This window comes from Periplaneta americana, chromosome 2 (genome assembly GCF_040183065.1).
Source record: "Periplaneta americana isolate PAMFEO1 chromosome 2, P.americana_PAMFEO1_priV1, whole genome shotgun sequence".
In the NCBI taxonomy this organism is placed as follows: Eukaryota; Metazoa; Arthropoda; class Insecta; order Blattodea; family Blattidae; genus Periplaneta; species Periplaneta americana.
In genome coordinates, this window is record NC_091118.1 from 156,479,577 (window position 1) to 156,501,905 (window position 22,329).

Here is a 22,329-nt window from a genome sequence, read left to right on the forward strand (position 1 = left end):
GGTACTACCATAGGGTGGTAGATGAAAGAAACGGACTGTCCGATACTACCCGATGTCCGATACTACCCGACTCTCCCCTACCCCAATACCATTTCAAAATAAAGGGAAGAATATGCGAGATGTCACACATTTTTATAGGAAAAATTTATAGAACTTTTTCTGATGAAAAAACTAAGTTTGATACGTCGAAAACATGTCCTAAGGTTTAGAGACAACAAGACGCAGAGAATACTTCGACTGATGATGTTATTTTCAGTCCGATACAGAAAAAAAAATAAAGGGATATAAGCTACAGTGTTAGAATTACAGAGGAATCTCCATATTAAATGTGACTTACAAAATTTTTACAAATGTTATAACAAAATATCTGGAAAGATATGCAGAAGAAATATTAGGTGATTACCAAAGCAGATTCAGGAAAGATCGATCTACCACCGACCAAATATTTCAACTCAGATAAATACTTGAAAAATCATATGAATATAATATTGAAACCAATCAGTTGTTCATAGATTTTAAATAGGCTTATGACAGCATAAATCGGCAACAACTGTACACAATAATGAAAGAATTTGGTGTCCCACAAAAGATTATAGATTTAATTAAAATCACATTAAAGAAAACAGTTAATGAGATCCAAGATGATGGGAAATTATCAAATGATTTGTGACAGAAAATGGTCTTAGACAGGGAGACTCACTTTCAACATTGTTGTTTAACATAGCCTTGGAAAAAACTATACGTAATATTGTTATAAACCCAGGTAGCAGTATAATAAATAGAACTACGCAAGACATCGCCTATGCAGACGATGTTGTTATAACAACAAGATCAGCATCAGTAATAAATGAAGTATATGAGGAAATAAAGGAGATAATAAAAGTGATTGGACTCGAAATTAATATTGACAAAACAGTGTTTATGAACACGTCAAAAATTAGGATAAGAACAGAAGAAAATAAGATGGTTTCTATTGGTTCTGAGCAATTTAAGGAATGTAATGAATTTAAATACTTGGGTTCAGTGGTTACATGGGACAATGATTGCAGTAAAGATATAAAAGCTAGAATTTCAGCAGGGAATAGATGTTATTATGCCTTAGGCAAAGTCATGAGAACAAGGTATATTTCTAAGCAGACAAAATTACTAATATACAAAACAATAATTAAACCCATAGTGGTTTATGGGTGTGAATCATGGACCATGACTGAACAACAACAACTTAGAAGATGGGAAAGGAAAATTCTGAGAAAGACTTATGGTCCTGTCAAAGAACAAAATAATTGGAGAATCCGTAGTAACTTGGAATTAGAACAAGTATATAAGGAACCTACTATAGTAACTTCGATGAAAATTATAAGACTTGAATGGGTAGGTCACTTAATTAGAATGGAGGACGAAAGAATGGCGAAGATGATGTTCACTGGAACACTGGAGGGAAAGAGAGATAGGGGTCGTCCCAGATTGAGATGGTTAGTTTGCATTGAGGAAGATTTGAGCAAAGTGGGAATAAGGTGATGGAAGAAGAGGGCAGAGGACAGAAGTGATTGGGCTCCTGTTTTAAAGGAGGCTTTAGCTAAACTGTAAGAGCTGTATGCCAAAAGAAGAAGAAGAAGAAGAAGAAGAAGAAGAAGAAGAAGAAGAAGATACAGAAAAAAAAACATCGTAAGAGAAAGAAAACCACTTGCGTGAAAATGAGCTCTAAGCACTAAAACAAAGATTCTTTAAATACATTCTAAGAGTTCTTTTCACCGGAACACGTGATAGAGTTCCGATGACCGAATTACGTGTTATCGTAAAATAAACGGGATAATGTACATTTTTCCTGAGGCAACCAATAGAGTCGGCGACATGATAGCAATGAGAAATATAACAGAAATTCCATGTTATTATTAGAGATTGTACTAAATCTGAGAGAAGGGTTAATAAACCCTGGGGCCGATCTAAAAGTTTGACAACAACAAAAAAATCCCGCCATGAACCGAAATTGAACACGGAACCTTCAAGTTCGTAGCCAGTTGCTGTACCAAGTAACTATTCGACCACTCGTACTTCGTAATATAACTAAAAAATAAAAAGGTACGGTAGTTCGCTTATACGTCATCAAATGTCGGGATGAACCCTAAAAGAAATGGGCCATGGACGTGCATACTTTGCTATACACATTTCGGCATTTTCCAAATTAAAGTTTTCGCAGAACTGAGCCTTGGTTTCTGCGCGTCGCTTTGGATACTTTTGGGCGAGATTACTTCATCATGATTCGCCCAGCGCCCAGCGAGAATAGCGACACCCTCTTACTACTCATTCTGCCCAGGTTTTATTTTAACATCTTCGACGACCATGTCCTGCTCCTATTCAGTCGTTCAGCCGATAATGCTTGCAACATTCCTCCACCTCATACGTTATAAATTAGGTTTTCCCCCTCAAAATTATCTTAAGTTTCTTCAACGGAAAAACGTAGTGAGATAAGTGGCAAACAGGCTTGGAGCTCACAAAGATTCTTCCTCACAGCACCAAGAATGAAGAAAGGTAGGCCTACAGACTTTACTTCGACGTAAGTTACAATACTGACGGGACGGTCCCTATACACAAATGTAAGGTGGTTGATTTCTGTAGCCGCTAATACAAAATGAAAAATCCGAACTTTACATAGACTTGAATCCAGATTCTTCTAGCTTTTATTCTGTCGTTCTAAAGCAGTGGCCGGCAGATGCTGCAGTTATGACGTAAGAGCCAGTGAGGCCTCAAGAGCTTGGAAGAGCGAGCAGTTGAGTCGTATTACTGTTATCACGCACCAGCGCAGTGGCGTCAGTGCAGCAATGATACGACAGTTCTTGGAGATAAATTGATGGTATCACATTCCTGTATTTTCCTAGGGAATATCTACTCTGCGGTCATGATGGCAACATTCTTGGCAAATTCCCCGTCATTAAAAGAACGCACGTTCTTTGCAATGGCTAGTGAAATCCTATATCTTAAGCCTTAAGCTTACCATTGATTCACTGACAGTGTGTTCCCTAGCTTCACTTAACAATTTATCTTTCAATTGCTGCACTAGTACTTGTCGATATTCTCCCCCATATTTGTCATAATCATTTGTGTGGCATAGAGAATAATGGCATTGTATATTGAATTTCTTTACATGCTGAAACAGCTTGCCACAAATCAAACACTTCGCCATTCCTCCATACTCCATAACACAGTTTGATCTCGACAAAGCATTTAACTTGGGCACGGTAGTAACACAAAGTGATGGTGTGTTTCAAAAGTTTAAATATACTTTGCATACTACTCACCAAGTTAGGGCCTATATAGTTCAATCTGTATATTGTGTAGGAAAATGTCTGTTAAAAACACTTGAACTGTTTTCAAGTTTCCGAGTAGACAAAGTGTTGCAGTACTGCTTAAATTATTTATTACTATATTTGTTTATTTATAGCAGTTTCGGAGCCTCATTTATATAATGCGAATTTCATATTATTATAAGTAAATTAAATTTAATTACAAACCTAAATATTTTGTTACACTGACTTATCACGGATGTACAGTTTTGTTTTCGTACAAATGTATTGTAATTGTGCTGTTCCCATACTACCTCAGACGAATGGATCGCGCTCTGTCAGTGCATAGGCGCCGTACCACCACTGTTCAGTTGAACCTTCTCTCCTCGCTGTGCTCAGTATGCAGAGATTGCCGAGCAAAGAGCGTGGCGGCTCCGTGGTATGACGTCACAGAGCACGGAACATGCCGGTCACTGTTCTAAAGACATAAATGCCCTAATGGAAAGTAAATGTAATTCGCTAAGAAAATTTTAATTCAAGCGGAAGAGAAAATCCACAAACTATTGGGGAAATCACAGGACTTTTAACTTGAAGCAAGTAAAAAGATAGGTTTGAAAGTAAATTTCGAAAAGACAAGGTATGTGATTATGTCTCGTGACCAGAATATTGTACGAAATAGAAATATAAAAATTGGAAATTTATCCTTTCAAGAGGTGGAAAAATTCACATATATTGGAGCAACAGTAACAAATATAAATGACACTCGGGAGGAAATTAAACACAGAATAAATATAGGAAATGTCTGTTATTATTCGGTTGAGAACATTTCTCATCCAGTCTACTCTCAAAAATGCTGAAAGTTAGAATTATAAAAGTTATATTACCGATTGTTCTGTATGGTTGTGAAACTTGGACACTCTCTTTGAGAGAGGAACAGTGGTCAAGGGTGTTTGAGAATAAGATGTTAGGAAAATATTGGGGGCTCAAGGGAAGAAGTTACAAGGCAATGGAGAAAGTTACACAACGCAGAACTACACGCATTGTATTCTTCATCTGACATAATTGAAGAGTCCACTGCAAGAATGATGGATGTCACTTTCTTGTCGAAAATGAACCAAGACTGTCAATGCATACCTTAAGACATATAGAATGTACATACAGAGTTATATGGTATTAACACTGATAGTCATTGTTCAGTAATAATCGGAAAATCACAGTTAAGCTTTGAGCGCTAAGCATTTCAAACTTTCAATTGCTTCTCCTGCAAAATGTATTCCAAATGACATTCATCATTCTTGCAGTGGACTCTTCAATTAAGAACATTAAATCTAGACGTTTGAGATGGGTAGGGCATGAAGCACGTATGGACGAAACCAGAAATGCATATAGAGAATTAGTTGTGAGGCCGGAGGGAAAAAAGACCTTTGGGGACTCCGAGTCGTGGATGGGAGGATAATATTAAAATTGATTTGAGGGAGTTGGGATATGATGGTAGAGACTGGATTAATCTTGCTTAGGGTAGGGACCGATGGCGAGCTTATGTGAGGGCGGCAATGAACCTCCAGGTTCCTTTAAAGCAGTAAGTACGTAGGTAAATAAGTAAGTAAGTAAGAAATATTATAGACCTACAAGCTTTTGGTTCGGATGTGGAGGAAATTTCTATTATGTTTTCATACTGCCAGTCATTGGGTGTAATATATTGACGTATAATAGTAATTATTAATATTTACTAAATAACTATAATATTCACTAAAAGTTTTCCGTACAATAAAACCAAGTCTACATTTATGTAATCTCAAAATGGTTATAATTTAGAAAGCATATATTGAAATTCAATAAAGATGCATGAATGTAATTTATAGTATTCAGTGAACAATTTTTGGGGATGATTCAAAACTTGGTTATGCGCTTCAGTTTTGTTTTGAATGTGATATTGTGTTCGTTATACGCGAATGCTTTGGATGTTCTAGTAGCGGAATTAAATTTGTTGCTCTCACAAATTTAGGATGTAAAGAGCTATAGCGAATGGTTAGTGGTTTTGGTCTGGACGGGGGGGGGGATGGAAAACAGTATGCGTGGTGTGGTTTTACTTTAATTTGTAGAGTGCAAGTGATATATGTAATGTGTCTGCGAAATAAATTAATGAGGTGTGAAACTAAACTATATTCTCATTCACGAATATCAAGAAGTAATCAGGGTAATTAATTTCCGAACCACCACAAAACAAAGAAATGTTCAGTGCTTATAAATACCGTATTAACAAAAGTTTCTATAAATTAAACCTACAAACATCTAACGCGAAACTTATTGGGAAATGATAGAACCGATAAAGAAAAAATTCTCTTAAATACAATAAAAATAAAGTGCCTGATACAAATCTCAAACATCGGACACCAAATCATGTAGTGATTGTAAACGATTGCTAATATATTTTATGTCCTTGATATCAAGGCGAACATTTTTTTCCATGAATCTAAAGGCTATCTTACTGTTAAGGTTTCTAATAAGCTACCATCTCGTGCTAACGTAACTGTTTAGGAAAAAGGAAATTTATTTAGTCGTGCCCAGTGGTCTAGCAACGTTCCTCAAACTTTTCTGAAGTGAGGACCACTTTTTAAAGTCAGAACAGTTCCGCGGACCACCTTACTCTTGTTCTCTTCGAAAGCAAATTTATCATTTTCGTAACATATTTTGATACCAGTATACAGTACTTATATTTTAAAACTGAATTAAGGTTCGATACTTTGACCCTCTGTTATGAATTCGGGTGGTTCCTGGCTGGGTTACAGGCGCGGCGCCAGATGTGCAGGAAAAATATGGCGAGAAACACCACGTGTATAGTGCTTTAAATCCCTCTTTTGTTGCTGAGAGTAGAGTTAGAAGTCGATAGATGGGTAGGGTAATAAATTTCATAAAATGTCACCTACTGGGAGAAAAAGTGAAATTCGATTGCCATTTGTTATTTCCAAACTTTGAGATTTTAAACTATAGTGTGATATGCAATTCCTTTGAATTTTATTTTTTCTTCTGTTTTTTTAAGGACCACAAGGACAGACCTCGAGGACCACAGGTGGTCCGCGGATCATATTTTGAGAAACGCTGGACTAGAGGTAGAGGGTTTAAATCCGGCTGGAATCGATGGATTTTTCAGGATGCAAAAATATGAAGCACAAGTCCTTCGGAAGCGATTTTAAGCCGTATGATTCCCTGTCGAAGTTTTCCGGTACGTTAAACAATTCCAAATTAGAGCATTTTTGTTAAACGATGGGTGGAGCTGAGAAAAATTCTCTACGGCACCGGCACTCGAACCCGGGTTTTCAGCTCTACGTGCTGACGCTTTATATGCTGAGCCACACCGAATTCCAGTTTCGATGCCGGATTGAATCTTCTCAGTTTAAGTTCCACCTCTTAGTTTCCCTTTAGTGGCCAACCCTCATGCACTGCTTTCACAGATATGTGACAGTGGCACAATGTGCCACACACTATGTGCAGAGGTGCACTCATTAAGAGGGACTAAGTGGCCGGGATCCGACGGAGTGAGCGCCGTCTTAAATCACGGAAATATCATACCTACTTCGGTACATCGCAATAATATGACATGCGTAAATAATCACTTAGCATTATTAACAATAACTGAATGAGAAAAATTGGTTAAATAATAACATTATCTGCCAAGATAAAATTATTCAGAAGAATGTTTTTTCAGGAATCCTACAATTCCTTCGTACCTGTCGTCTCGCTTCACTTACCTTAATTCTCCCCATAATCTGAACACACGCTCTTGCCATGAAACAATACTAAAATACCATCCCATCGCACCACCTCATACTTACCGTCTTTCACAATAGTCTTACCAAGGCTCTGGAATTCGCTATCTGCTAGCATCAGGGACTTACTTACTTACAAATAGTTTTTAAGAAACCCCCAGGTTCATTGCCGCCCTCACATAAGCTCGCCATCGGTCCCTATCCTGTGCAAGATTAATCCAGTCTCTATCATCATATCTCACCTCCCTCAAATCCATTTTAATATTATCCTCCCACATACGTCTCTGCCTCCCCAAAGGTCTTTTTTCCTCCGGCCTCCCAACTAACACTATATGAATTTCTGGATTCGCCCATACGTGCTACTGGATTTAACGTTCCTAATTATGTCAGGTGAAGAATACAATGCATGCAGTTCTGCGTTGTGTAATTTTCTCCATTCTCCTGTAACTTCACCCCTTTTAGCCCCTAATATTTTCCTAAGAACATTATTCTCAAACACCCTTAACCTCTGTTCCTCTCTCAAAGTAAGAGTCCAAGTTTCAATACCATAGAGAACAACCGCTAATATAACTGTTTTATAAATTCTAACTTTCAGATTTTTTGACAACAGACTAGATGACAAAAGCTTCTCAACTGAATAATAACAGACATTTCCCATATTTATTCTGCGTTTAATTTCCTCCCGAGTGTCATTTATATTTGTTACTATTGCTCCAAGATATTTGAATTTTTTCACCTTTTCGAAAGATAAATAGCATCAGGGACTGTCGGAATAAAATTGAATTCAAACCTAAGCTTACAAGGCACTTGGTCAGTAATTGACACTCGTTCAGACATGGCTTCTTGTAAATACAGTAGTTTTCTTATTCTAGCACAAAACTTTTCAATACCCGGTAATTTCATAATTATATAATTTTATTATTCTAGATTTAATTTGTACTTCACTAAAAAAGTATTTCACTGTAATTTTAAATTTAATATTAATTGTAATTATAATTGTAATTGTATTCTTCATAATATTGTAGTAATCCTCTGGTAGAGGGGAAGAGAAGGCTTCATGGCCTTATGTCTATTAGATATAAATAAATAAATAAATAAATAAATAAATAAATAAATAAATAAATAAATAAATAAATAAATAAATAGTGTTGTTTGTAAAATATGGGTGGAATGGAATTTTGTCAATGTTTCTGTTCAATCCAATTGAATTATTTGAAACAAATAAAATATTCCATAGCGATAAAAAAATTGCTCATCCAGATAATACTATTATAAAAAAGTATAGGGATCATTTAAAGATGTTCTCAAAGACGTCATAACTCCAACAAAAATTAACGAAAAAATATTCTGTTTCCATAAAAATAATCCTTTCTAAATACGAGGTTTGACGCGTTTGAGGTTCTTGACCAAAATTCCCTCATTCCATTTTAATTGCAATTATGCGTTACATAAAAAGAAAATATATAAAGAACACTTACAGTATAATGAAGCAGTCAAATTCATTTCAATTAAATAGAATCTACTTTACCAGGCGTTGAAGAAAATTCTGTGAAGCTACAACTTGACCATAGACATAGTGTTCGTCCCTTAATACCATCAATCACGCTAGTAAAAGAAGGGACGGAAACCTTTCAATTTAATCTCTTTCTATAGAAAAGGAACATCCTTTCCTCTCTACTCCCTTTCTTCTTCGCTTAAACTGGCAATTTCCTTCCCATCTCCCACCCTCTCCCGAACTATCTACCTCAGTCTTTTCACCTCTACGCTAATCTATAGAGTTGCATGTAACGCAGAATTGGATTTCCCAATCTTCTCTTAAACCTTACAGTTTCACCCCCTTCCACCTTTCACATCCACCAGTTCAGCCCTCTAACCACACCCCTATTAAGCCAACCGGTAACTGAAACAAAAATGATTTTTTTTGTGCTGTGTAGGTCGATTCCTTAATTTATCGTTCTGATATTTAACAAAAAGTAAGAAGAAAAGAGGATAATATTAACTGGGGTTTGAGAGGAAACTGAGAAATATAAGACCTAAAAAGTATCAGACCAATGTCTCAGCTTTAGGACCAGTGACGTGAGTATTCACATCGACACGAAAAGCTCATCGAATTCTAATTGCATTAGCAAGTCTCTTCAAAACTCCTGATATTCTTTTAATCAGTCCTCCCTACATTCTACTGTATTTTATCCTCGTTTCAGATACCATATTATGTTCAAAATGGCTTTTGCAATTGATTCTGTACATTTCTACAATCTGATACTTGTAATATCTAGTTGTGTGTTCTATTCAACCAAGTATAGGCTAATCTGCACTTTTTCTAAGGAAAAAATGTAAATATGGACTCAAGAGTAAGTATTAAATTATTTTCAAATAATTTGAGAAATTAATACACATTTAAAGATAATTTGAGGAAATCTGTGTTCGAGTTATTGCACATATTTTGAGAATATAATTTTCAGTAAACAAAGCAAAACAATATATATGAACAGCTCAGAGCCATAGTGGGCCAAGCGCCATATATTAAAATCGAAGAAAACAAGGGTTAAAATTAAATGAATACCATAATTTAATGGAACATATAGCAAGTAATATAAAGTATGCACATTAAAACTAAGTGATATGTCAATCTTCATAAAACTAAAGTTACTGAAAATAATATGAATATTACTAGTAGCAATAATTTAGACCCAGTCAAATTTCATATTTTAAAAGAATAGCCACGCCGGTTTAATATTCGGTTGTAAATCGGAAATAATTTAATAATCAAATCAAAACCGAGTCGAATCAACTGAAATGAGCTTTCTGAGAGCAGTAAAAGGTTGCATACCATAATATAATAAGGAAGTAGTTATTAGAAATTAAATTATTTTTATAGTCAATGATAAAATTAGATAATAACAAAATAATTAGATAAAACTTATTCAAAGGATACTAGCAAACAAGATATGTAAGTTATTTGTTGATACTGAGAAAATTTCCATAGAAAAAGAAAAGATGGAAGACAGAAAAGATATGTAAGATATATTTTATGTGTTAAAGTAAGACGACAAGTTTTATTTCAATAGATTATTTTCGTCTTGATTGATTCTTCCTTAGTGATGAGGATTAGCAGGTATGTAATAATAATAATAGTAATAATAATAATAATAATAATAATAATAATAATAATAATAATAATAATAATAATACAGCCAGCATTTATTTTCTCTTTTTAAATTTGTATAAAATCCATTCTAATGTATTACAGAATAAATGCTATTTAAATTTCTCTTGTAAAACGGGTGTACGCTTGTAAACAGATTTCTCTTAGTACGGCGTCGTCCGGAAAGTGACATGGGCAAGTAACAGCCCGCTTAGCGGTGATTCAACGCGTCAGCTTCCGGCAATAAAATCTCGCGAATTATACATCACATTATAGGTATAAATTACTGGCTTACATTACAAGAAGTACTCCAACTGTCGACCACCCTCTCGAATGCACTTTTCACATCTTCTGAAAAGATTCCTATGCACATGCTAGATTTCGTCTCTATCGATAGAATTCAACTAGGGCCCAAAATGACTAAATCTAGTATATCTGAGGACAGGAAATTCCAAAATTCGAACAGATTTACAGACAAAGAATTCAGTTGCGGTTGTTGCCTTAGGGCCTAAGTAGTGAATAAATAAGTTTTACATAATTGACATGAAAGACAAAGGCAATAATTTATAAACAAGAGGGAACGAGCGAGAGTGTCACACTGATTTGGTTATTCATTCCACGACACGTCTTAGAAGGAAATGTTTTACATGCATCCTGAATCTCTGTCTCTTTCTCTCGTCTCATATTTAAGGGATGCATTAGTGAGGGTTCAGATAAGCAACGCCAAAGACACAATGCAAGGAAATGGAAGGCGTGATATGGAATTGTGAGAGAGGGTTGAGGATGGGGGATAGGAAGAGGGATTAGAATCAAGAGGATAGGGAGGGAGGGGGATGGAAGATGAAACAAGAAATGAGAATTAAAGCAAGCATTAAATTGGAGAGGAACTTCAGCGAATTTTGGTTAAGGGTAGGAGAAGTCTCGGATGGGTGAGGGTAGGGGGAGGTGTTACTTTTTGATATAACTTATATAAAACCTACAACCACCACCAGATCTCCTCACTACAAGCCCTTATTGTACATTCTGAGGAATTACTGTATTATCTTATAAGACTAATTAGTTTCCATGTATCTTTCCCTCGCTAATTGCTTTAACATTTGCGTCTGTTGTTTCTTATAGCTTCAATTGTTATTATGATACAGTTGCTAGCTACGTGCATCCAAATTTAATATTAGAAAATTTATGTAATTGTAAGATGTAACGATACTGTAAATATGAGATTCCAGGCTGTCACAGCTATGGGTTAGTGGAAAAAAATTTGGCGTTTTTCAATTGTGCGAATACTTCCAATGCTACGAAACTAGTTGTAAGTTTCATCCTCAGATTCATTTCAAAAGCTACGAACTTTATGACAAAATCTTTAAATAGTGAAGGAATAATTTTTTCTTTCTCTGAAACAATTTTGAATATTGCTAATTATTTACTGAAACATTTCTGAAACCATCATTTCAAGGTAAGTTTTAAAAGCGGACGGCAATTATAATCGTATGGAATTAACTACTTAATAAATAGGAGTTATAACATTACAAAGATATAGAATTTGAATTTGAATTAATTTCCAGTGTATGAATACAACAAGTGCAATCGACATTGACAAACGCATAAGACAATAATACATAGGAGTAACAAAAGAGAACAAATATAAACTCATAAAAGATAACAAAAGCAAATAGCAAAACAATACGAAAACACACAAAAAAACATAAGAAAACACTGAAGTAAGTTTAGCACTAAAAATTAATTAATATCATAAAAAGGTAGATTTATCAAGCAACGAGAGATAAGGCTTTAATAAAAGTCTTCTTTTCAAGGTAAAAAACATAAGGAGGGGATTTATTTTCCATTTTAATGTCATAATAAAGTAATTATTGCTTCTTTTAGATAATATACATGTAGGTATGGGAGAGGAGTACGTCAAGGATGTCCTTTATCACCTACCCCGAGCAGTATGGGATGAAGATAAATGCAAATAAGACGAAGAGCATGGTCATAGGAAGAAAAATAGAGAAGAAACTTACGAATTCTTAATGAGGCAGTAGAGCAAGTGGACAGCTTCAAATACTTGGATATACTATAAGCAGTAACATGAGCTGCTGCCAGGAAGTCAAAAGGAAGCTTTTAATAGAAAAAGGAGCATCTTCTGCCGGTCTCTGGAAAAAGAACTAAGGAAGAGACTAGTGAAGCGCTTTGTATGGAGTGTGGCATTAACATGGACATTACGACAAAGTGAAGAGAAGCGACTAGAAGCATTTGAAATGTGGATATGGAGAAGATTGGAAAGTGAGAAGTGAACAGACAGAATAAGAAAGTGAAGTTGTGTTGGAAAGAGTGGGTGCAAAAAGAATGATGTTGAAACTGATCAGGAAGAGGAAAAGGAATTGGTTGCATCACTGGCAGAAAAGAAACTGCCTACTGAAGGATGCACTGGAAGGAATGGTGAAAGGGAGAAGAGTTCGGGGTAGAAGAAGATATCAGATAATAGACGACATTAAGATATATGAATCATATGAAGATACAAAGAGGAAGGGTCTAATCTTGGTTTTATGTATTTTTAAATAGCAATAGTTTTGTTGGAAACACTTTAATAAATAAAATTACTTCACCAATTTCACTTTTCATATGTTGGTACCCACAGCGTTTATCCCTCGTAACTACAAAAATAATGTGGGCATAAGTATATTTTTGATTATGTGTGTAATATTAACTTTCATAATATATGTTACAAATTGAAATTAGCTTCTTATATTTATGATGTACGAGTATACTGTAGAGGTACTTTAAATTTTGGAAGCCTAAAGGGGTACGTATTCAGAAAAGGTTGAACAGCACTGTTGTATATTATTGTATCTTCAGTATATCGCGATAAATTTGTTTGTTGTTACGTCGGAAGCGTTGAGAGCAGTACAAAATATATGTCCCAAAATTTAAATTTTTGGGACTCTTCCATATAAATATAGCCCAGAATTTAAATTTGTGGAACTGCTCTATACAAATATGGCCCACAATTTAAAGTTTTGGAACTCCTCCATATAAATTTGTGGGACTGTTACATATAAATAGCCTATGGCCCAGAATTTAAATTTGTGGGACTTCTCCGTATAAATATGGCCCAGAATTTAAATTTGTGGGACTGCTCCATATATCGTATTACCCTAGATCATAAATGTAACAGATTGCCCATACCTATATTAAAATCGGAAGCACTTTGAAGAGAACAACCGCCAGGATCGCCATCCGTCCGCCGTAAACGAACACGAGACGGGAGTACAGTCGCTATTGCAATTCAAATGGGAGTTATGACGTGACTCCTTATGTAACAACTAGATGGAAGCATAGTAAACCTGACAAAATTGTTACCGTCAAAGCCTATAAGGCCGAGTAATCTAGGTACATATGATCGAGGGTATTACTGAAGATAATTTTCCACACACTGTTACACTGCAACTTCTCTTTTGTAAATACTGTAATTTGCTGCAAGTTTCATGAAGGCGAGAGGTACGTGATGCAATAGCTTATACAATGAAATGAGACGAAAGCTTTGGTAATATCTAATAATAATGCTGCAGTGTATTCTTTATTGTTAAATCCTATGATTACTTTTTTAACGAGAGTCAGAATGCTGTATAGTGTCAATTTTTGTATAGGCCATAATTCTGTTCATGCATCACAAGCTACGGAAGTGGCGGCTACAGACATCTACGCAGACATGGCAGCGACGCGACACGACACGACGCACCTTCTTTTGGCGCCAGTGTCGGAGACCAACACTTCCAAAAGCTTTTGTTAACAGGCCTATATTAACAGAATTATGGAATGTGAATAGTAATGAGCTCAACTTACATCAATGTTAGGATTTTATCATGGCTTATGTATAAAATTTGTTGTTTTGATATGTGTATCTTCATAAAATCTTTCTTTCAGTCAGAACATAACAAAACTGAGTACATTTTTATCTCTGATGCTAGATCTCAGAGTTAGTAAAAAAATTCATTCAGCTGTATTTTTATTTATACAGGGTGGAAGTGATATAACTCTGCAGACTGAAGAGGCCAACAGAATACATTAAAATAAATAAAGAGTATATTATTCACTTTGCAATTAAGTGCATGGTTAATAAGAAAATTAGGGTGAAAGTTTGAGTAATTTGACAACAGTGCATTGTCGGCTCACCTATGGAAACACACACGCATTCAGTATGAATAGCAGAATTGCAGCGTTCTGTCCCTTAGTCCATGCAAGGCGGTTGTCAGACTTCCTAATGGCGGAAAATGATGTTGTGTTAATCTTTTTATTTAATTTGCAAGAAAATCGTCCATTTTATCTAAAAACTACAAACAGATACAATATTGTTTATCAGTTTCTATAACGACAAAAGTAAAAATCAGAATCGCATGAATTACTGACTTACTTACTGGCTTTTAAGGAACCCGAAGGTTCATTGCCGCCCTCACATAAGCCCGCCATAGGTCCCTATCCTGAGTAAGATCAATCCAGTCTCTATCATCATATCCCATCTCCCTCAAATCCATTTTAATATTATCTTCCCATTTACGTCTCGGCCTCCCCAAAGGTCTTTTTCCCTCCGGCCTTACATCTGGAGAAGTACAAGGATATACATAAATATACTTATGGGGGAATGTTCTACTTTTGACAATTAAATTTTTTCATGTGGCAAAGTTGACTAAACTAACTCCATTATCATTACTACTGGGTGTTCATTTCAAAGTGTGTCATGACGTCACTGTTGATGAGTCAGCGATTTGAAGCGAGTTTCAGCTTTTGTGTCAGAGAAGTTGCCTATTAATCAAGGCGTTCAATCTGAACTTGAGAACGTGTACGGTATAACTTGAACGTCGTAGCAACAGATGGCGGTCTGTACGGTCTGTGTGCTACCATAACCTCTTTCGAACTGTGTTTTGCGCGGCCAAGTCGTACGCAGGGTATTTGTTATCATCGGTTGCGTACGGCAACATTCCACAATACAAATCAAATGCTCCGTGTCCATGTTGACCGTCGAAGTTAATGTCAACAAATACGTAAGTAATCGTCTTAACCCTCTCCCCACATGCCGACAGTAAGAAAAAACTCACCTCAGTACATGTTTCGAAACAGTTCACATTCCTGCCAATACCGGCGTTACCGTACGTATCGGTAAGTACTCTTCTGAATGAACGCCGTACTTGCTAGGCAACTTCTCTGGCAGATAAGTAATACACCTCTGCGGAAGTGTAGGAAGATTGAATTCTCTAGGCTCATCGACTAGCCACGTGACGGCGTACAGCGAGCCATGACACACTTTGAACTGAACACCCAGTAGTTACGCGTAGGCTTTCTTTTCCAATAGTCGGTTTAAAAATATCCTCCCGTCCCACTTTAGCATTGAAATCTCCCAATAAAATGTGATATGAATTACTTATCGCGTAAAACAGTTATAACATTTAGGGGAAGATTTATTTTTTCTGAGAAATGTATTCATTTCGGACTAATATATTAGAAATTTTTCTTGTACTCTATCCAAGGAATAAGCCATTAAAATCTGCAGAGTTATATTACTTCAGGTCTGTATATAAATAATATAATACGAATCATTCGTTCTAAAAATATAGCTGAGTAAATCATAAAAAAAGATTACAAGCCACATATTTCCTGTCCTTCTCCTTTACTTCAAATATAGCAATACAACACATCTGTAGAATACTGTGAAGTTTAAGAAAGGTGTGTGAGTATATTTCTTCATTTTATTGCTTTTTTTTTTTGGTACACATAAACGTCAGAAGAATTGTTTGTGTGGGAACTTCACACTTCCACTGTAATAAACACGCGCAATTAAATACGCTGAAGACCACAGTTTCTACTCTACATCTTGAGCTGCATATGCAAGCCATCCAGTCCATGAACTTCAACTTCATTCTTCCATCCCCTTCTGTCTCTTCCAACCCTCCGACCCCCTCAATCTTTCTACCCTCCAAAACTTCGTCTTCTTATAATCCAATGAAACACAAATTCTAGTCTTCCTTATCCAATAAAACATTGTCACCCTCTTCCTCTTCCTCCACCTCCTCCTCTTCTTTTCCCTGAAGGGTATGTACCATTTTCTTCTTGAAGGGTTCTGGAAGACGGGAAACGCAACGTGGCTCATTTTGTCCTATTAAAATTAACATTAATTACTCCCCTTTCCAGTTACGTCCCTTTGTAGAGACAAAGAAAGTACATGAATTTTAACCGGAGCATGAATCTCGAACCCGACAGCTTAACAAGAGGAAAGTATTTAAAACGGTTGATACAATCACGGAGTTAGATTTTAGGATCGTCATTATTGTCCAAATAAAATAGCAACTGTAAGGAAAAGTTTCTCTTGACGCCTTAGCACCAACTCACGCTGACGTTCAGTGGGATGGGAGTAGAGATTTATTCTTAATCTCGACGCCAACCGCATTACTCTCATGCAACAAAAAAAAAATAGTACGAAAGAAATAGTATCTCAACACTATCTAAGAAACATTTACTTCTGATCTTAGTTTTCAAGAACATTATACAGAAGAATTTAAAGTTAACTATTCTTATTTTATTTGTTGAATTTACAACCTTTCGTTCTCTTGTAGTTTCGTTCAAGCAGGTTACTCTTTTATTTACGATAAAGAGAGAAATTAGAACTCCGTTAAGGAAAAAAACAAACAGCTCTTGACGAACACAGCTTTTAGTTCTGATATCAAAACACGTAGAACAAGAGTAGAAGTATCTTCACCACTACTGAACGAGTAGAAAATCTGGTAACATTTTTATCTTTTATTATTATTATTATTATTATTATTATTATTATTATTATTATTATTATTATTATCATCATTCCACGGCATGGCGCGTCCTCAGGTTGGGGATAGAGGAGACGGCCTCCAGATACAGTAGCTGCGAATAGACTATATTGAATAAGCAGTCGTGGACAGCCGATAAGGGGTGGTCCTCCAGCTTGAGGGTTGGGCGACGGGCTAACAAACCATCACCGTAAAAAAACAGCTTGTTATGAAACCTAACAATAAGCCTCGGAATGGGACTGATTCTCCGGCACGACCACAGCAAAGGAATAAGGTTATGAGATTTGGTACATGGAACGTAACTAGTCTTTATAGAACAGGAGGGGTAACATTAGTAGCAAAAGAACTAGCTAGATGTAGAATAGATTTCGTGGAGTACAAGAGGTTAGGTTAGATGGGAATGGCATATCACAAATAGGCGATTACTTGTTGTATTATGGGGAAGGAAACATTAATCACCAATTAGGAACAGGATTATTTGTACATAAAAGAAATTAACTGGATTAATATTGCTCAGGATAGGGACCAATGGCGGGCTTATGTTAGGGCGGCAATGAACCTCCGGGTTCCTTAAAAGCCAGTAAGTAAGTAAGTAAGTAAGTAAGTAGGTAAGTAAGTAAGTAAGTAAGTATTATTATCATTATTATATATATTTTTTCATTTTGTGATATTTGAAGTGTAAAGTTTTAACGCACCTGACATAATTAGGAACATTAAATCTAGACGTTTGAGATGGTCAGGGCATATGGCACGTATGGGCGAATCCAGAAATGCTTATAGAATGTTAGTTGGGAGGCCGGAGGGAAAAAGACCTTTGCGGAGGCCGAGACGTAGATGGGAGGATAATATTAAAATGGATTTGAGGGATGTGGGATATGACGATAGAGACTGGATTAATCTTGCACAGGATAGGGACCATTTTTGTCGCAATCGTGAAATGATTTCTATATTCATTAGGTCTATTTCCAAGGACGAGGTCTGTCGTCGTGACAGTATGTTGCGGAGTACGATATTTCGACTGTCAACTTAAAGTGGAAACAAGCCCAAAACATGGGTGAAGTTACAAGAGAATAGAGAAAGTTACACAATAGAGAACTGCACGCATTGTATTCTGTAGGAACATTGAATCCAGACGTTTGAAATGGGCAGGGTATGCAGCACGTATGGCGAATCCAAAAATGCATATAGAGTGTTAGTTGGAAGACCTGAGGAAGAAAGACTTTTGGGCAGGCCGAGACATAGATGGGAGGATAATATTAAAACAAATTTGAGAGAGATGAGATATGATGGTAGGGACTGGGTTGATCTTGCTCAGGATCGGAATCGATGACGGGCTTATATGAGGGCGGCAATGAACCTCCGGGCTCTCTAAAAGCCACTTGTAAGTAAGTAAGAAAATATGGTTTCTGTAGACCTATGAACCCTATTAATGATGTGGCGTCCATCAATTGATAGATAAAAACGTAATCTTCGTTACAAACACAAATTAGGCTAAATAAAGACATAATTATATACTAAACAAAGACAACAAACACGCAGACAATATCATATATTGGCACAGATACGTAGATGACATACTAATACTATACGAAGGAGACAAAAGACAGATCCAAAACCTGCATCAACACATAAACAAAATACACCCAAAGCTACACTACACATTATAAATTGAAAACAACAAATTCATAACTTTTCTAAACATCACAATAACAAAAGTCGACAACAAACATACATTCAAAGTCTACAGTAAACCCACAACAACAACAACACACATACACTACATATTCACTCACCTAACACAACAGAAACAAGCTGCATTCCGAACAATGGTACATAGACTACTAAACATACCAATGAACCAATATGATTACAAAGAAGAGTTAAACACAATCAAATACATAGCACAAGAAAACGGATACAACCCCAACATAATAGACAACATAATACGAAATACAAAACATAATCACAAAAAACATAAGAATACAACACAAACACAAGAACACAAAAAATACATCATACTAACATACGAAAACAAAAACACACACAAGATTCCAACCTCATTCAAGAAATTAAATTACAACATCGCATACAGAACAAATAATACTCTACAAAAACATCTCAACACACAAACAAACAAATACAACCACACAGGCGTATACAAACTCAAACGTAACACCTGCAACAACTTCTACATAGGACAGACAGGCAGAACATTTCAAACACATTACAAAGAACACATCACAGCCATAACAAAATTACAAAACACTTCCACATATGCAGAACACATCAAAAATGCTAACCACACCTACAGAGACACCAGAACCAACCAAAAAACCAGAAACTAAACACACTAGAACAATATGAAATATACAGACACACAAAAACACATCCAAACGAAATTCTCAACACACAACTCAATTTCACACTCTTTGACTCCACATTACACTACACAAAAACACCCCCACAGGAAACACAAACAAAAGACGCCAAGAGCAGCAACAACCAGTTCTGAAGAAGGTCAATAACAGACCGAAACATGTTAGCCAGGTACTGTAAAATTTAACACGAGAAAGACATATAATACATATTCCGAAGTGATATAGTGTTAAAAGTTGTGTAATCAAGATGTATAAATAAAGACGTCTTTCGGAAGTAATAATCAAACCACTTCACGCGACTCCATCAGAGATGAATCGGTGAAGCAGCAACAAACCAGGCGCGACAGACGAGCTTACTAAGTGTAGGTAATTGGGCTACCATAATTATTTATATTAAAACACATTCCACTAAATTAACAGAATTCTTACGTATTCTCCCATTCCCTTCAGACCTCATCCCTCTCTGTACACTATTCTCTAGGATTCTACCACCCCCTTCTTCAACCCTCTTTACCACCAAGTAATTCCTCTCCCCTTCACCTCCCCGTACATCCCACTTCTCCACCCTTAAATTTTAGTCACAATATTTATGGAAATTAGCTGTCCACGTTCTTAAATGAAAGTAATAAGTTTCCGACTGCTGCAGATGCTGCCGGGGATGTACGGGAAGAAATGCGGCGAACGAGGGAAGAAACTCAAACAAGTAAATAAAGATGGGAAGGATGAAAATAATAGGAAACACTGAGGAGAAGACGGCAATGGGACTGGAGAATGCAATGCTTCAACACTTCATATTCGGTAGAGGTATTTAACCTGTTTTCCTAAGCAAATGCTTTGCTATCCCTCACCAATGCATTAACATCTGAGCTAAGAGTCCATAATTCATCCTTTAAATCACATCAATCTAGAAGGAAATCCGTTCTTGGGATAGACCCTACAAGCCCTGACTTAATTCCTTATGTGGCAAACACTACGTCATAAGTTTCCTTCGAGTATCTAAACCGTTCTTGTGTAATAATCCCTGATTGAATGCTTTAACCCCTTCAGTCCCGAATTTATATTTTTAAAAAATTAAAAAAAACTGGTCACATAATCATTCTGGGGATGCAAAAATCACAAATCAAGTCTTCACAGAAAATCAAAATTTGGGGGAAATTTTGACCCCTGGGGCCCCAAAATTTTAAACTTTATTTTTGATTCAGATATAGAAATGTTTCAAAAATAATATTCTCCATTTCTATCACATTGAATTTTTCAAAATATTTAAAAGTATCGGAGACATTCCAAAAAAGAAACAATGTAGGCCTACATTATAATGTACATCAGGCCTGAAAGGGTAAAGTAATAAGTGCTGTGTCATATGTTTACTTCGATATCTAAATGTTTTTATGATGTAATCTCTGATTTATTTATTTATTTATTATTTTGCTAATAATCGTAACATAAAATGAAATTACATACAGAAAAACTTTAGCTCGCCCCTGAAAGAGCAGAACTCGTGATTTAATTCTATACATAAAAATTATGTCATACTTTATCCTTGAATAACTCAAATGATCTTGTGTCATAATCGGTGACTTAATTCCTTAGATAACAAGTGCTATATCACAGATTTTCTCTCAGTACCTCGAACGTTCTTGTGATATAATTCCTGACTTAATTTCTTAATTAAGTTAGTGCTATCTATCTCATAGTTTTTCTCTAAGGAACTGAAATGGTCTTGTGATATAATTCCTGGCTTAATTCCTTAGTTAACAAGTTAGTGCTATCTCATAGTTTTTCTCCAAGTAACTGAAATGGTCTTGTGATATTTATTTATTTATTTATTTGTTTGTTTGTTTATTTATTTATAATTCCTGACTTAATTCCTTAGTTAACAAGTCACTGCTATCTCATAGTTTCTCTCCGAGTAACTGAAATGGTCTTCTGATATAATTCCTGACTTAATTCCTTAGTTAACAAGTTAGTGCTATATCAAAGTTTTTCTCCGAGTAACTGAAATGGTCTTCTGATATAATTCCTGACTTAATTCCTTAGTTAACAAGTTAGTGCTATATCAAAGTTTTTCTCCGAGTAACGGAAATGGTCTTCTGATATAATTCCTGACTTTATTCCTTAGTTAACAAGTTAGTGCTATATCAAAGTTTTTCTCCGAGTAACTGAAATGGTCTTCTGATATAATTCCTGACTTAATTTCTTAGTTAACAAGTTAGTGCTATCTCATAGTTTTTCTCCGAGTAACTGAAATGGTCTTGTGATGTAATTCCTGACTTAATTCCTTAGTTAACAAGTTAGTGCTATATCAAAGTTTTTCTCCGAGTAACTGAAATGGTTTTCTGATATAATTCCTGGCTTTATTCCTTACTTAACAAGTTAGTGCTATCTCATAGTTTTTCTCTGAGTAACTGAAGTGGTCTTGTGATATAATTCCTGGCTTAATTCCTTAGATAGTAAGTGTCCTATCATAGTTTTGAATGTTTTTGTGATATAATCTCTGAATTTATTTCTTAAATACCAAGTGTTGTATCATAGTTTTCCTCCGAGTAACTAAAATGTGTTATTGTGATAGAATCCTTAGATAACAAGTGCTTATAGCCTAGTATATAGTTTGTATGTATGTGTGTATGTATGTATGTATGTATGTATGTATGTATGTATGTATGTATGTATGTATGTATGTATGTATGTATGTATGTATGTATGTATGTACAGTATGTAATTAAATGAGTACCACAGATCTCGTCCCTCTACTCAAGCTGAGATACGGAGAGAAGAGGAAAGAATCAAATTGCAAGTGGACTATTCATAACATACATAATGTAAAACATAAAACGTTGCTGCTGCTATGACATGTCAGTGTGTTTCCAGCAGACCAGTTACCACTTCATCTGTGTTTCCCTGTCGCTGCTAACTAAAAACATAACCCGCATTTCTGCAACTGTTTCA

General features: G+C 35.7%; 1 protein-coding gene and 1 long non-coding RNA gene across 3 annotated transcripts in view; one reads left to right on the forward strand and one right to left on the reverse strand.

The window, feature by feature from the left end:
• LOC138694713 (homeotic protein ultrabithorax-like) overlaps nucleotides 1-22,329 on the reverse strand; it is a 1,263,368-nt gene that overhangs the window by 887,528 nt on the left and 353,511 nt on the right. The window lies entirely within an intron of this gene.
• Nucleotides 1-22,329, forward strand: part of LOC138694715 (uncharacterized) — a 155,735-nt gene that overhangs the window by 130,935 nt on the left and 2,471 nt on the right. The window contains exon 2 of the long non-coding RNA XR_011330999.1: nucleotides 20,030-20,187. This is a non-coding gene — a long non-coding RNA (uncharacterized lncRNA). The remainder of the gene's footprint in view (nucleotides 1-20,029; nucleotides 20,188-22,329) is intronic.